The sequence below is a fragment of the Macaca mulatta genome, chromosome 16 (assembly GCF_049350105.2).
Source record: "Macaca mulatta isolate MMU2019108-1 chromosome 16, T2T-MMU8v2.0, whole genome shotgun sequence".
NCBI lineage: Eukaryota > Metazoa > Chordata > Mammalia > Primates > Cercopithecidae > Macaca > Macaca mulatta.
The window spans coordinates 36,116,440-36,132,374 of NC_133421.1; the positions used below are offsets into that span (position 1 = coordinate 36,116,440).

General features: G+C 54.1%; 1 pseudogene; it reads left to right on the forward strand.

Annotated features, from left to right (window-relative positions):
• Nucleotides 1-427: 427 nt before the first annotated feature.
• LOC100427766 (TBC1 domain family member 3B-like) lies at nucleotides 428-10,749 on the forward strand (annotated as a pseudogene).
• Nucleotides 10,750-15,935: the final 5,186 nt, after the last annotated feature.

Sequence of the window (15,935 nt, forward strand, 5' to 3'; positions counted from 1 at the left end):
TCCCTGAGCATCCCAGGAGGTCAATTGTACAGAGACCTCTGGTCCCTGTCCCCAGTCTGCCTCCACATCCCTGGAATAGCCCCTCATGGGCCCTTCAACCTTGGCAGGGGGACATCATTCAATCTGCCAGGGCAGGTGTGTACCCGTTTCATGGCATCTGGGGACAACAGGATTCTCTGTCCAGGTCCCATTGTTCTCAAGTTCTTGGGAAGATTCCCACCTCTGCTTGGGGCTTGAGACTGCAGAGACCCATGCAGGTGTGGGCCACTGGGTAAAAGGTCTGGCCCATTTTCACCTGAGGGCAGTGGTGGAATAGGGGGTTACGCAGCCAGGCAGCATCTGGGAGCCAGGTGGAAGCGGTTCAGGCGTTCTCTGGAGGTCTCACGTACAGTGTAACATTTAGACGATTTTGTCTCATAGGATGGACATGGTAGAGGACGCAGATACTTTGGAGGAGCGAGAGGACATCATTATGAACTATGAGAAGGTACAGGTCATTCTGCTCCTTGGAGGAAGGCCTCTTCCAGTGCGCCCTGGTCAAAGGGTCCTGGGGTCCCTAGGAGCACAGGGTGGGGACGAGTGGCCAGTACCCACAGGCCCTTTCACCCTTTACCTTGAACCCCTCACCAAGGCTTCCTCTGGGTTGCAGGGACACCGAACTGGGCTGCCAGAGGACATGGGGCCTGAGCCTGTTGGAATTCCTGCAGCACTGATCGCTTTAGGATTCTGCAGTGAGTCCTCTGTGCTCCCCTCACCCCTAAAGCACCTGACTCAGCTCAGGGACGGGTTTGCTTTTAGAAAGGACTTTCTGAGTCAGGACATGTCTCACCAGGTCGGGCCAACCTCCTTTCCAGGGTCAGAACTGGCTCCCCTGCAGGTCCAGCCCAAGGTTGCTGTTAGGCCAGAGGTGCGGGGCCCATCTAGGGAGCAAGTGGGAATGGAGAGGGGGCTAGGTCAGGCCCCTGGACTCTCAGCAGTTCTGCCCCAAGTTAGCACAAGAGGAGCGGGGCAGCCTGAGGGTCTGGCCCTGTCCACTTGGAGGCAACCCCAGTAAGATCCAAGGGTTGTGGCCACAGGGTGAGGGGATGCCTGGCCCAGCCTCGGGGCTGTTGTCCAGCAGGTCTCTGGTCTCTGAGAGCCCACCTGCCCCTGTTCTCCCCCATTTCCCTAGAGCTACAGCCCTCACTGTCCCCATGGGGAAGGGGGAAAGGCATGGGGACATTGGGGGCTGTGGCCTTAGGGGAATGGGGGAGAAGATGGGCAGGGCCTCGTTCTGGGCATCTCACAGTGAGGCCAGGGAGGCAGTAGATCTTGAGGCTAATGACCCTGGGTCTGGTGCTGGGAAGGGATCTGGGGCCAGGTAAGAGGAGCCCAGGCTGAAGCCCATCCCTCAGGGATCATAGAATGCAAAGACGGAGGATCCTGGGAAAGGTAGGGTGGGAGGGAGCTGATGAGCCATGCCACTTCTGAAACGCAGTGTGTGTGGCTTGGGTGCAGGGAGAGGCAGGTGGATGCTGGGAGGTCAAACCCTGCAAGGGCCTTGGGAGTGTCGGGTGGGATGGGCCCTCGGTGCAACCTGGGTGCACCGGGCAGGTCACAGGCCAGGCTCCCTAGACCCCAGCAGGTCCACATCACATGGTCACTCCCAGAGGGACTCCTGTCAGGGCCCAGTCACCCCATCCCATCTCAGGGCTGACCTTTCTCAGCTCAAGCGCAAAGCATTACTTCCAGTCCAGGAGGGGTAGCCCCCATTTTACACCCTGACCGCCCCCCACACCAGGGGCCCCCATTAGCCTCGGCCAGGCTGGCCCTGTACTCCCTCTTTTCCCAGGTCCTGGACCCTCCTGGGAGTCAGCCGCACAGAAAGGCCCTTGTCCTTCCTTCCCTGTGCCTTCTCCTGGGCTGAGCCCTGAGTTGGATGGGGACAGAGCCAGTCCTTTCTGGGGATTGGCTCCCAGACCAGGATGGCTCCAGGCCCTGTGCAGGTTCTCAGCTCTGCCTGGACTGCAATACAGTGAGACGGAACTGCCCTGTCAGTGCCCAGGAGGCAAAGGTAAGAGCCTGATCCTTGGGGGTGCTGGTCCAGGGACAGGGGGACTCAGCAAGTGGTCAGTGAGGCAGAGGAAGCAGCGGGCCTGGGTGGTAGCAGGTGGGGGCAACACGCTGTCACTTGGAGGGGCAGCTGTCCCTGCTGGACCTGACCCCAGTTTGCTGTATTTCTGGCAGTTTGATGAAATTCCAAAGTGAGAACCACAGTTGTGGCTTGGGGGTGGCTGCCCACTTGTGTTAGGACCCCACCTAGAGGCTGGGACCTGACCTAAGACTGGTGTGTCTGTGGCCTGAGGATGGCACGTCCCAGGGTCCCAAAGCCAGCCCACTGGCACTCGTGTGCTCAAAGGCCCTCAGCCCTTAGGGTCTGCCTTTCCCTGGCTCCCTCCAGCTGGGTCCCACCAGGGCTCCAGAGCCCAAGATCCAGCATCCACAGGCGGCTCTGGGAAGCCTGGCAGCTCCGCTAACTCCAACATTCCTCATTTGACAGCGAATGCGGTGGGAGATGAGATGAAAGAGCAAGTGGATGGAAATGCTGGGAGAATGGGAGACATATCAGAACAGCAAAAAAGTAATGTGTGGAGGGACAGGTCCCTGGAACCACTCTCTGCAGAGACAGGGACAGGCACCCATGGCTGTGGCCTGGCACCGGTAGCCTCTCAGAGGGCGGGTGTCTTCACCCAGAGGACCACAGGCCTGCTTGTGCAAGTGTCACCTTGCTGAGAGGGAATCTGAATCTAGGGCTAGGGCCACCCCTAGCTCAGGGCTATGGATGCCTACTGGTGACCCAAAAGAAGGAAAAGGTCCAGATCAGAGTTCAGGACTCTGAGTGCCCATCTACTCTTCCAATCCTGGGAAGGGAGACCCTGTCCCAGCTTGATTTCACCTCTACCGAGGAATCATGGGGCCAAAACCAAAGATTTCCAGGATCCTCATGCTTTGGTCCTGGCTGGGGTCGCCCCGTGGCCTGTGACACCAGATCACTTTCTGCCCACAGCTGATTGATCGAGTGTATAAGGGCATTCCCATGAAAGTCTGGGGCCAAGTGTGGTCAGTCCTCCTGAACATCCAGGAAGTCAAGACGAAAGCCCCCTAAAATACAAGGTACACTAAGCCAGAGCACAACAAACAGGCCAGGCTGGGTCAGGACCCAGTTCTCCAACTGCAGGGAACGTCATGCCCAGGCTTGGGGAGTGGGTGCTGTGGTCAGATGCTCATCCTAAGCACGGACAGTGACATAGGAACCACAGACCTCCCCAGCTTCAGAAACAAGCCAAAAAGCAGCTTTCTGCGGAAGGAAACCTTTCTTTCCTTCCTTCCTTCCAAAAGTGCTGACTGTGGGCTGACTGCCATTTGGGGCAGGGAGTCTTCCATCTGTTCTGAGGCTGCTTCCTCCTCTTGGCCCTGCCCTACAGGTCATGAAGGAGAAGGGCAAGAGATCCTCTGAACACATCCACCAGATCGACCTGGACGTGAACTGGACACTAAGAAACCACATCTTCTTCAGGGATCGATATGGAACCAAGTAAGCCTATGGGAGCCATAGTGTCCCAGCAGAGCAGTGTCCCTTCTGCTCCAGGGATGGGGACTTCCCCGGAGCAGAAGCCAGGGTCACCCATGAGAGATGACAGAGCTCTCAAGAGCTCTCATGGCCCAGGGAACAGCCGGCACCATGGATGGAGCACCTCCCAGGTTCCAAGCCCCAGGCCAGGCTGGAACGTGTGGGGCCAGAACCCAGGGGAATCCTGCAGAGATAGAAGGCAGCAAAGAAAATCATGCACAATGGTGAAAGGTGCTCTCCCTGACCCACGGGGACCCATGGCAGGACCCATGGGAGGGTGGCAGGATGGAGGCCCCACGAGCCTCCCCAGGCAACACTGACAGCACCAAATGCTGGGGGAATTCAGGTTCCTGGAAACTCTCATCCAGGTCTGCTGGGAACATGACACGGCACAGCCACTTTGGCAGCCAGTTGGGCAGTGGCTCACAAAGCTCAATGGACTTGAACCAAGCGTCACCAAAGTGTCACAGATATTGAACCCACTGATTAGAAAACTGACATCCACAGGAAACCTTCATGCCACGTACACTGCTTGATTCATCATCACTCATACACAGAGCCTTAGGGAACGACCTTCAACATGGGAATGCGGAGAGGAAGGCTGGTCCTTTCAACAGTAGAAGACTCAGTGAGAAAAGGGAATGAGCCAGTGATGCCTGCACGAACATGGGTGAATCCTAGATGCATTTTGCTAAGTGAAAGAAGCCAGACCCAATAAGCTACCACTGTAGGATTCCAAACGTCGGCCATTCTGGAAAAGGCCAAACCATAGGGACTGAGAACCGGTCTGAGTGGACAGGGGCTGACGGACTGGGGAGAGGCTGGGTGCATAGGGGCCACCCTGGAGACTTGGAGGATGAAGGAGTTGCTCCAGGAGAGGCTGCAGCGGTGGCCGGGAGACTCTGCACATTGGTTTAGAACCACGGAGGAACTGTACACCCAAAGACTGAACTGGCGTGCGTACAAACCAAAAAAAAAAAAAAAAAAAATCAGAGGGAAAATGATCAGTCGACTTACTGTACAATTGGACTATTAGCATTTCACAGATGTGGATTTTACTGAAACATTTCTTAAATAGTCAAAGGCCCTGAAGAGCTCACTGTTTATCTGGTGAATCACCTGAATCTGAAATTGGATTTGTTGTTAGGCTTTGTAGACAAAGTGAAACTAACATCTGCACAAAAGAAACAAAAGTCCCCTTTATCTGTTTTTTAGGCAGCAGGAACTATTCTACATCCTCCTGGCATATTCAGAGTATAACCCGGTGAGTATTCCCGGCAGTGACCATATTCCCATATTCACGGCTATATTCCCAGACCATATTTCCATATTCCTGGGTGTGGATGTCTGGTGGGGGTGTCATTGCTTCTTTCAAAGTTAGTATTTGTGACCCCCGGGGATATAGGAGGTAGGACTTGAGCTCACCGCTGGCATAAACCTCCAAGCAAGGGGGTGGTCTCAAGGGGTCACACTGAGACACAAAGGAGTCGGGCATGGACTCCTGGTGTCACCTGGGCCTGACCACCACTTCTTGGAACAAGAAATGACGCCCTCCTCCTGGGACTGCCCCAAAGCCTAGGAGCTTGGCAGCATCACACGCAGGACGGTGCTATCAGGAGACATTTTGGACAAGGTGCTGAAAGGCCCGATGGACATAGCTCTTGTCATAAAATGAATTTGCATCCTGAGGAAGCCTCTTCTTCAGAGGAAGCCTCCCCAGTCACCTCTGCCTTCTCTGATGACATGAATCCTCCCAGGTGACCTCAGCCCTCCCAGGTGACCTCAGCCCTCCCAGGTGATGTCCTTCCACAGTGACTGACTCTTGCAGGAGGTGGGCTACTGCAGGGACCTGAGCCACGTCGCTGCCTTGTTCCTCCTTTATCTGCCTGAGGAGGATGCATTCTGGGCACTGGTGCAGCTGCTGGCCAGTGAGAGAGGCACTCCCTGCAGGGTAGGTGGACAGCTGCCCCCAGGGCCTCATGCAGTCAGACCCGGGAATGGCCACCCTGGCCAGGTGATCTCGGCTTTCAGTGAAGACACCTTCCTTGTGTCACCAGCTTGTTGGGTGCCTTTAGGATGTCTCTGCTGAGGGTCCTCAGGAGCCCAGGGCTGAGCTCCAGAACCCAAGTCAGACACCTTTCATCCCCATCAGCAGAGGGCATCTCATCCTCCCTGTGGCTGCCCTCTGTGTCCTGGAGCCACGCCCTCCGGCTCTGATTCTGTGCAGCTGACTCTCCCCTCCCTGAGAGTCCTCCTGCCCTTCAGCTGCCCAGGCTCCAGCTTCCCTTGGTACCCACAAATGGGCCAATCAAGCCCAGATGGCAGCATCTCCCCATCCCATGTCCCCTGGCCTGACGCCACTTCCAGGAGGTGACCACGAAGCCCAGCACCCACCCTGTTCTGGCCGCCCTCTGTCATGGCCTCAAAGTCAGGCTTGCCCTTTGTGCACCCTGGTCCAGGAGGCCTCCAGGAGCACCTCCAGCCAGGCTCCAGGGGATGTTCCCACCTCTTCTCTCCAGGGCCAAGGCCACATGGTAGGGTCACTAGATGGGAGGGTGGGAGGCTTCGGGGTTTGGGGGGCTCTGCGGCTGCCCATCTCTTCCAGCTGATGGCTCCACATCTTGGGAGAAGGCTCTGATTTCATGATGGGCTGAGAGCTTCTCAGGATTCCACAGCCCAAATGGCGGGACAGTCCAGGGGCTCCAAGACCATCAGGAGCGTGTGGTCCCCACGTCACAACCCAAGACCATGTGGCATCTGGTGAGTTTATGGTCCCCTCGGCTCTTCCCCAGAGGCCCTGCATCCTGTGGGGCTGGAGGAACGGGGCCTGGAGCCCCTCGTGGGGCTGGTGACTGCCTGAGTCCCAGCCAGGATCTGACCTGGGACGTCGGGTTCTCCATGGGCTAGGAGTTGGTTTGCTTTCCTGCCCTGGAGGAGACAGAGGCGCAGGGATAGGGGCCCAGCTCCGGCAGAGCAGGGTTAAGGGCAGTGTGTCCACCGTGAGTGCTGGAAGGTGAAGATGTTGGGGGGAGCCTGGGACACCACCCAGTGTTCTGCACTTGGGGAAGGATCTTCAGAGGATCTTCACCTCTGTTCCTCCCATCAGGACAAGGAAGGTCTGTGCGCACAGTGTTCCTCATTCAGCTGGCTTCTCTGGATGCTGAATATTGGGGTAAGGAGGCACAGGGAGACCCTGGCTCAGGGACCCTCCTTGCCCTGCAGTGCCCTGCTTCCCCAGCCCGGGGGTCCGGCTCACCCACAGCCCACAGGAGGCTCAGGCGGATCCCCACAGGACATACAAGCAAGACCCTCTGCCCAAGAGGGGTCATCCCAGGGCAGAGGCCAGGGCTCAAACTCAGCCTCATGGACAGACCCGGCCCAATTTGGGAGGGCTCAGGGGAGCCGCAAGCCCTGAGGAAGCCCCTCTCTCCACTGAAATGAGTGCCCCCCATAAGGAGCTGCAAGACCTTGTTTGACCTAGCCTCCTGGAGGGGTCGGGTGACCCTCATGGGGAAGGTCACTGACTCTGGTCACTGTGACCCAGTGTGCAGCTTGAGCCACCAGCCCTGGCCTGGAAGAGCCAGGTCCTCCCGTGTCTACTTTCCCCACAGATCTTTCTCGGGCTCATCCTGCGCCTGTGGGACATATATTTGCTGGAAGGGGAACAGATGTTGATGCCGATAACAAGCACTGCCTTTAAGGTTCAGAGGAGTAAGTCCACATGTGCCCAGTGGGATCTGGGGAGCACTGGGGTCAAACTCCAACTAGCCCAAGGGCAACTTCCTCACACTGTCCTCATGATCCTCTGTTCTGGCCCAGAGGGAGGTCTGGCCAGGTGGGCTGGGCAGGGCACAGTGACACCGAGCCCATCCCTCACACGACCCAGATGAAAGTCAGGAGTGTGGTGAGCACTTCCCTACCCAGGCCGCTCCCGCAACCACAGCCTCCTGTGCACATCTGGACCCCTGGGGTGGTCACAAAAGGATCCGGCACTGCCCAGTGGGAGACTGAAGTGGCCATGGGGTGTGGGCTCTGACCCTTCCCAGGGGACTCTCCTGGCCTTATGCCCACCTTGTTTCTAGAGCGCCACATGAAGACGTCCAGGTCTGGCCTGTGGGCACGTTTTCGAGACCAGTTCTTCCATACCTGGGCCCTGGATGATGACACTGTTCTTAATCATCTTTGGGCCTCTATGAAGAAACTAACAAGGAAGCATGGGGACCTGCCACCCCCAGGTGGGCTCCAGTACCAGGTCCCCTCCTGAGTCACCCTCTGGGGCAGTCAATACTAGGGGAGTGCCCAGGACCCCCAACCCTACTACCTGGGCCTTCCTCTTCACCTTTTCTTCCTCCTCTTCCTCCTGGACTCTAAGAAAGTATAGGAGGCCCACCGGTCCTCAGGGCAGGCGCTCAGTGCGTATGTACTGGACATGCTGTGCACACAGGAGGGGGATGTGGGCAAGACCCTCCAACAAGCCCCCTCCCACTTTCCACGGTGGCCCGCTCTCCCCCTCACAGGGCCCTCAAGGGCACTAGACGAGCCAGACCCATTCCTGAGAGCCTCCGCCCCTCCCTGCAAGCGCTGACAGCCTCAGAGAGCAGCAGAGGCCCCTCACTCCTGCAGACCCCTCCACGGGTGCCAGGACAACAAGGCTTGAGCCAGGGAGACAAGGGAATCAGTGTCTCTGACCCCCATAGCATTTAGGGAGAGGGCACAGGTGGGACCCTGGGCCCAGAGCCAGAGTCAAGAGTTCAGCCAGGTGTGGGAATGGTCAGCCCAGGACGGGGCAGCCCAGGAGGGCAGAGGGTGACTCACGTCCAGGCCCAGTCACCCACTGAGGAGACAGGTCCCCACATAAGGTGGCAAGGGGGCTGGGTGACAGCCAAGGCCCCTCCCATCTGAGTTCTGACTGGGGGCCATATCCCAGGCCCAACAGCCCTGGGACAAGATTGTGTAGCAGGAAGCCCCCAACCAGGCTGAACCCTGGGGGCAGTCCCAGGAGCCACCTGCCATGCCCTGACAGCTTCCCCACACCAGGTGGCACACGCCCCTTCCTCTGGGATCAGCAGACTATAGGTGTGTCCTCAGTGTCAGACCACGGGGCCACACAGAGACCCTGAGGACTCCAGAGACCCAGGTAGGTGGGGCCTGGATGGGAAAGGCCTGCATGGGCTCACTGGAGACACTGACCACATCTGTTTCCTTTCAACCAAACCCAAGCAAGGGTCCTCGGCACCCAGGTCTGTGCCAGCTTCACATGGCAGGAAGACACTCTGCAAGGGGGACAGGCAGGCCCTTCCCAGCCCCCCAGCCCAGTTCCAGCAGCCCATTTGGTCAGCTTCCCTACCTCGTCCCACACCCTCTCCTAGTGGGGCTGTCCATGAGGCCAAGGCCCAAGAACATGAAGGGGGCTTCTGGGGAGCCCAGGGCAGCAGACCACTCTCTGGGGGCACCCGGGAGTCAGGACATGCCCAGCCTGGCCCCGGCTCAGGGAGGACTTTGGCGTTCCTGGAGATTCCTGGAGTGGAACTTGATGCCCCAGCTCCCGACAGACCTGGATGTGGGGGACCTTTGGTTCCCCCATGAGGATTTCAAACAGAGCTGCTGGGTCCATCTTCCTTCTGAATGTGTCCTGGGCAGCCACGGGACCATGGGACAGGCCTAGCCCAGGAAGCCCAGGGGGACCCTGACACTGGGGCCAGCCCAGGCCCATCAGGACTAAGAGGGAGGTCGGGAGATAACCCCACTGCAACATGGGCACCTGCATCTGGCCCTCTCGGTGACCAGTGACTGGCACGTCTGGAAGGAGCCAGGGTGGCACCCCGCCAGCAGCCCTAGACACCTTGGAAAATCCCATTCAATGGGGAGGCCAGTCCCATCAAGGCCACGAGAGACAGAGAGGTGAGCATGGCAGCCCCAGCCAGCTAGCAGCATGCCCTGGGACCTCTGTCCCAACCTGTGGGCCTGTGTCCCCCTTCCAGGGCACAATTCCCAAGCCAAGAGGGGCCTAGCCTAGACCCCAGCCCTGGGAAGAGAAGGGCACCAGGGGTATAGTGGGCTCCCAGCTGCAGTCACTATGGCCATGCAGGGGACTCTGGCGCTGCAGAGCTCTGCCACTGTCACAATTCACCTCACAGAAGCCAGGCAAGTCCCGAAGCCTTGCAGCCACTGCGGCAGCCACTGCAGGCGCCACCACCAGGTGCCTTCCAGCTGCCAGTGCAGGCTTTCCTGACAGGAGGGCACCCTGCAGCCCTGGCCTCAGCAGCTCAGACTCTGAAGGTACCTGTTATTCATGTTCCCAGTACTCCCACCAAAGAGAATTACTATGGAGGGTGACGTTGGTCCTGAGTTGAGCAAAACAGCATGCCCTGTGGATGGAGCCAGCTTCTTTCCAAGCCACCACACTTGTTGGATGGGCCCACGGAGCAGGTGGCCTTGAGACCGGCATGGGGATGGAAGAGGCTCAGCATCCTGCACATGCCCTTACCAAGGCTCACCAGGCTGACACCGCTGCTGAGCACCACATTTGTGGATGAGAGACTCACACCTAGTCCCTGGGATGGCACAATTTCCCAGGAGGATCTGCTGGCCACCTGCTGGCAGGCTGACCACACTGCGGAGGGGTTGAGATTGGCTTTCCCTGCACTGAGCCACAATGTGGACATGGACCTGTGTGCCCTGCAGTGCACACAGCACTGCCTCCGAGCAGGACCCCCCATTCACAGCTAGGGACAAGCAGTGCTCCCACCTCAGGGCCTTGGCTCTGCCACCTCTACTTTGAATGTTCTCAGTTCCCTCCAGGCTTCTAGCAGCATCTGGGCCAGGGCTCATGGCTGGATAAGCACCTGAGGTCCCAAACAAGTTTCTCATCCTCGTTTTATTTTTTGTTAAACTTATGAAAATTTATTAAGATATGACTTACATCCCGGGTAAGTGCATAGCTCAAAAGACATTCAGAGATGGAACACACCAGCCCCCAGATCACAAAGCCAACCATGCCCAGCCCCTCCCAGCACTCCCAGCCCCAAAACCCGTGTTCTGACTTCTGACAACACCATGAGCCTACCTTTGTACTTTACACTCATGGAAGGATAACCACCTTCATGTTGTAAAATAAATGTTACTGTTGAAATGATTTTACACATACACCTTCCATCCAGCTGCCCTCAATAAGGACGTTTTGCAGTACCATGGCACATAAGAAATTTAGGCCGGGTGTGGTGGCTCATGCCTATAATCCCAGCAATTTGAGAGTTCGAGGCAGGAGGTTCAGGCTCATTTGAGCCCAGGAGTTTGAGACCAGCCTGGGAAACATAGGTAGACCCTTTCTCTACAGAAAAGTAAAAGAAATTAGCCAGGCATGGTGGTGTGTGCCTATAGTCCCACCTATTCAGGAGGCTGAGGTGGGAAGATTGCTTGAGTAATTGAGTTCCAGGAAGCAGGGAGCACTGCACTCCAGCCTAAGTGACAGAGTGAGACTTTGTCTCCTATAAAAACAAAACAAGAAATTTAACATTGGTGCAATCCTATTAACTAAATGGTAATGTGAACTATTATCTAAGGTTATTAATGCAGTAATTATATGAATAGGGTGAAATTTATTCAGACTTCACCCATTTTTGCCTAGCTTCTCATACCTGTCCAGGGATCCCACCTCTGACTCACCCTCTGCCTTTAGTTCGTGTCTCCTTAGCTTCCTCCAGGTGGTCCAGCCAAACACACACCTGGGCTGAATGGTAGAGCTGATTGCTCCTGGGCTCCAAACCTCTACAGCATGTTACCATGTTGAGTACTGTAGGCAATGGTAACATAATGGTGGCTATCTGTGTATCTAAACACAGAAAAAGATCATAAAAATACAGTGTAAACAATAAAAAATGGTACACTTGTCCAGGTGTGGTGGTTCATGCCTATAATCCCAGCACTCTGGGAAGCCATGGTGGGAGGATCACTTGGGCCCAGGAGTTCAAGACTAGTCTGGGCAACATAACATAATATTTAAGAAGGCCCCATCTCTTCTTAAATATCAATTTTTAGAGATGGTACACCTGTATAGGGTGGATCCATTATAACCTTATGGGAACCACCATCCTATATGCATTCTGGCATGGACTGAAATGTCGTTATCTGACACTGATTGCATAAGTAGAGATAATTTTAAGCATACAAGAAGATGTACTTAGGTTATATGCAAATACTGCACCAGTTTATATCAGGACTTTGGTATCTGTGGGAGATGGGGAAACTGATTCCCCACATACATTGAGGGGCAACTGTAAACATTTCAGGCCCCACAGAATGCTCAATTTCCTGCACCCCCATCCCGAGGTAAATTCTATTACTGGAGATTAGTTTGCCTGATGATAACTTCATATAAATGGAATCACACATGATCTCTTCTTGTAGACCTATTCTTATAGGTCTAACTTCTGTCACTCACACATGAGCTGTGAGAGATTCATTCATATTGTAGCCACAATTTATTCATTTTCTTTGCTGTGTAGTATTCTAGTCTTGAATGTCCCATGATTTTTTATTCATTCTTCTGTGATGGGTATTTGGGAAGTTTCTAGTGTGAGGCTATTACAAATTGTGCTGCTATGAGGGTTGTTTTACTTGTATTTTAGTGAAGGTATAGACACATCTGTGTAAGGTACACGTGCAGGAAGGAAATTGCTAGCTCATGGGAGGCAAATGTTTAGCTTTGGTGAATATTACCAATCATTCTAAAATGTTTGTTCCACTTCACCTGTTCATCCGTGAGTTGGAGCGTTCCATCCACAGCTTGGGCTGTCTCAGAAAGACCTGGGCTCAGTCCCATTCAGCCACTTAGTAGCTGTGTCCCTTTGGACAAACCATGTAACTTCTCTGAGCCTCAGGGTCCTCATCTGTAAACTGGGCTGCTGGCGGTCCTTACCTCGCAGGGCCACTGGGAGGACTAAGTGAGATGAAAGCCGACTCCCTGAGAGACACCACTTCTCCCTCCCTCAGACTCAACAGGAAGATACCTTCACTGCCCAATGCGAAGGCCATGGGGAGGACGCGAGGCCCCAGGGCTTCCCTGTCCCAGGAGCATAAGCCTCGGATTTTTGTTTCCAGAAACAACCACCCCTGGGGTCAGGATGACTCTCAAGTCCCCATAGCCTGTGCTCCCACTCCACGAAGGCGGGCTTCAGCAGTGGGGAAGGGGCTGCACTGTGCCAGCCTCACCCTGGCCACTGTCTGCCCTCATGACTCAGAGCACAGCAAGGTCCCCAAGCAGAGCAGTGTAGGGTCTGGCCCCAGCCTTGGGCTCTAGACATCCCGGTCACCCCCACCTGCCCCAACCCTGCCCCCTCCATCCCTCAGCCTCTGCGTGCCACCTTCGCAGCTCAGGACATTTTAGCTCCTTACATGACACCATCATCTGTCTCCTCAAGCGGAGTGCAGCACAAGGGCAGTGAACTCAGTCAGTCTATAGATGTGTCTCTGGTGTCTGGAAGATGAGAAGTTCAATACATACTTGCTTAGTGTCTGCGTACATTTCATTAAGCAGAAGACAGCTTTGGAAATAAGAGAGACCCTCCCAAGGTGACAGTGCATAGCCAGCATTTTCCAGGTATTCTCGGCATGCCAGGCACTGGGCTGGACCATCGACACGGGAGCTCTGGAGCCCATGGAGTGCCAGGTTACAGGCGTGAGTCACCGCGCCTGGTTGGAAGTATTGTTTATTTCTTTATTAAAATTTGTGCTTTCTGAGTTTATGTAATTGACAGGTGTTGCCTTTGTGATCAGAAACAGTAAAGGTATAGAAAAAATGTATAGACAAAAGCAGTAAAACCAATCACATCTATAATAAAATCCTCGCTTTTAAATAAAATGTGCAGAGAAGAAAGATGGAAAAGAAATGCAGTGGGCCGGGCATGGTGCATGCCTGTAATCCCAGCACTTTGGGAGGCCACAGCGGGAGGATCACTCGAGGTCAGGAGTTTTAGACCAACATGGCCAACGTGGTGAAACCCCGTCTCTAATGAAAAAAAAAAAATTAGCAGGGCATGTTGGTGGGCACCTATAATCCCAGCTACTCAGGAGGCTGAGGCAGGAGAGTTGCTTGAACCTGGGAGGTGGAGGTTGCAGTGAGCCAAGATTGCACCACTGCATTCTAGCCTGGGCAACAGAGTGAGACTCCGTCTCAAAAGACAAAAACAAAAAAACCCTTAATAGTTGTGGTCTCTGAGGGCTGGGGATATCAGGAAACTTTGCTTTTCTGTCTAATTTTGTATATGCTCATCTTCAGATTTGAATGTACTCTATTAAATTCCCTTAGCAGCCTCCTCATTAGTCTCTCTGCCCCCATTCCTGCCTTTGCCTGCCATGCAAAGGCTTCCCTGGCATTGTGCTAGACAAAGCAGGTTGCTCCTAGAAAAAGTCTCCGTTCTCTATGCCTAGTTAACTTCCACTTACCCATCAGTACTATACTCAAGGTCTCCCCAACTACTTTATGGAAGACTTCTGTAGTGGATGCTGTGACCTGCCACCCAGACGTCCACTTCAGGACCAGGGCCCTCATTCTCTGGCTGCTAGGAGACTTGGAGGCGGATGCTGGCAGATGAGTCTTACTCTGGGAAATGCCCTGGCTGAACGGAGCTGCCTAGGGACAGTCTACATCCATTGCCTAGTTCATTGGAGCAGGGAGATGGGGTGGGCAATAAAAGCCCATACCCCTTGCCTCCACTCACTACAATTGAAGGGTCATCTACCCTCCAGAGCTCCCTGCGAGAGTGGCTAAGACCTTTGTTGCAACTGAAGTGCAGTCACTCTGTCTGGCCAGGCCCGCCAGCTTCACCCTCTCACAGGTGCTGGTCCTGAGGGCACTTCCCAAGGAACTTCCTTAACCAGTGACACCTTCTTGACCTCCCAGGCTAGGCTAGATTCCTTAATAATATGCTCTTTCAGGGCACATATCTCCTGTGTAAGTTTTACATCCATTTGTAGTATCTGGCTAATGTCTGCCTGTCCTATCAACTGTAATAGCCACAGAGTGGGAGCTCTATCTGATTTTATTCACCATTGCATTCTGCCATGCCGGCATGCAGTTTAAAAATATTTGTAGAGTGAACAAACAATTTTATTAACCATCTAATCTAATCCCTTAGGAGGCCATCAGCTTTACTTAGGGCTGCAGAATGTCTCATTCATTCATTCAATAAATATTTACAAGGAGAAGCTGGATTCCTACCTCTCAACACCAAAATAATTCCAGATGGTTCAAAGATGGTTATATGTAAGAAAATGAAACCAATAACTTTCTAGAATAAAGATGAGTAAGTTTTAGAAAAAAAAAAAAATTGGTGGGCCAGGTGTGGTGGCTCACGCCTATAGTTCCAACACTTTGGGAGGCCGAGACAGGCAGATCATGAGGTCAAGAGTTCGAGACCAGCCTGGCCAACATGGTGAAACTCCGTCTCTATTAAGAATACAAAAATTAGCCAGGCGTGGTTGTGCATGTCTATAATCCCAGCTACTCAGGAGGCTGAGGCAGGAGAATCGCTTGAACCAGGGAGGCAGAGGTTGCAGTGAGCCTAGATTCTGCCACTGCACTCCAGCCTGGGCGACAGAGCAAGACTTCATCTCAAAAAAAAAATTTTTTTTGGAATATTAAAGGCCTTCATAGGTATGATCACATAAAATTCTAAACCTTTATAAAGCAAAAATAAACATTAATAAGCTGGGCCAGGCGCAGTGGGTCACGCTTGTAATCCCAGCACTTTGGGAAGCTGAGGCGAGCAGATAACCTGAGGTCGGGAGTTCGAGACCAGCCTGACCAACATGGAAAAACCTTGTCTCTACTAAAAATACAAAATTAGCCGGGTGTGATGGCACATACCTGTAATTCCAGCTACTTGGGAGGCTGAGGCAGGAGAATCGCTTGAACCCGGGAGGCGGAGGTTGCGGTGAGCCAAGATTGCGCCATTGCACTCTAGCTTGAGCAACAAGAGCGAAACTCCATCTCAAAAAAAAAAAAAAAATGATTAATAAGCTGGCCAGGTATGGTGGCTCATGCCTATAATGCTGGAACTTTGGGAGACCGAGGCAGGAGGATTGCTTGAGGGACCAGACGGGACAACAAAGTGACACACACACAAACAAAAATTAGCAGGTCATGGTGGTACATACCTGTAGTCCTAGCTACTCGGGATGCTAAGGCAGGGGGATAAGTTGAAGCCAGGAGTTCAAGGCTGTAGTGAATCATGGTTACACTTGTAAATAGCCACTGCACTTCAGCCTGGGCAACGTAGGGCCCGACTATATGTATATTTGAAAAAATAAGACAAGTAAAGAAAAA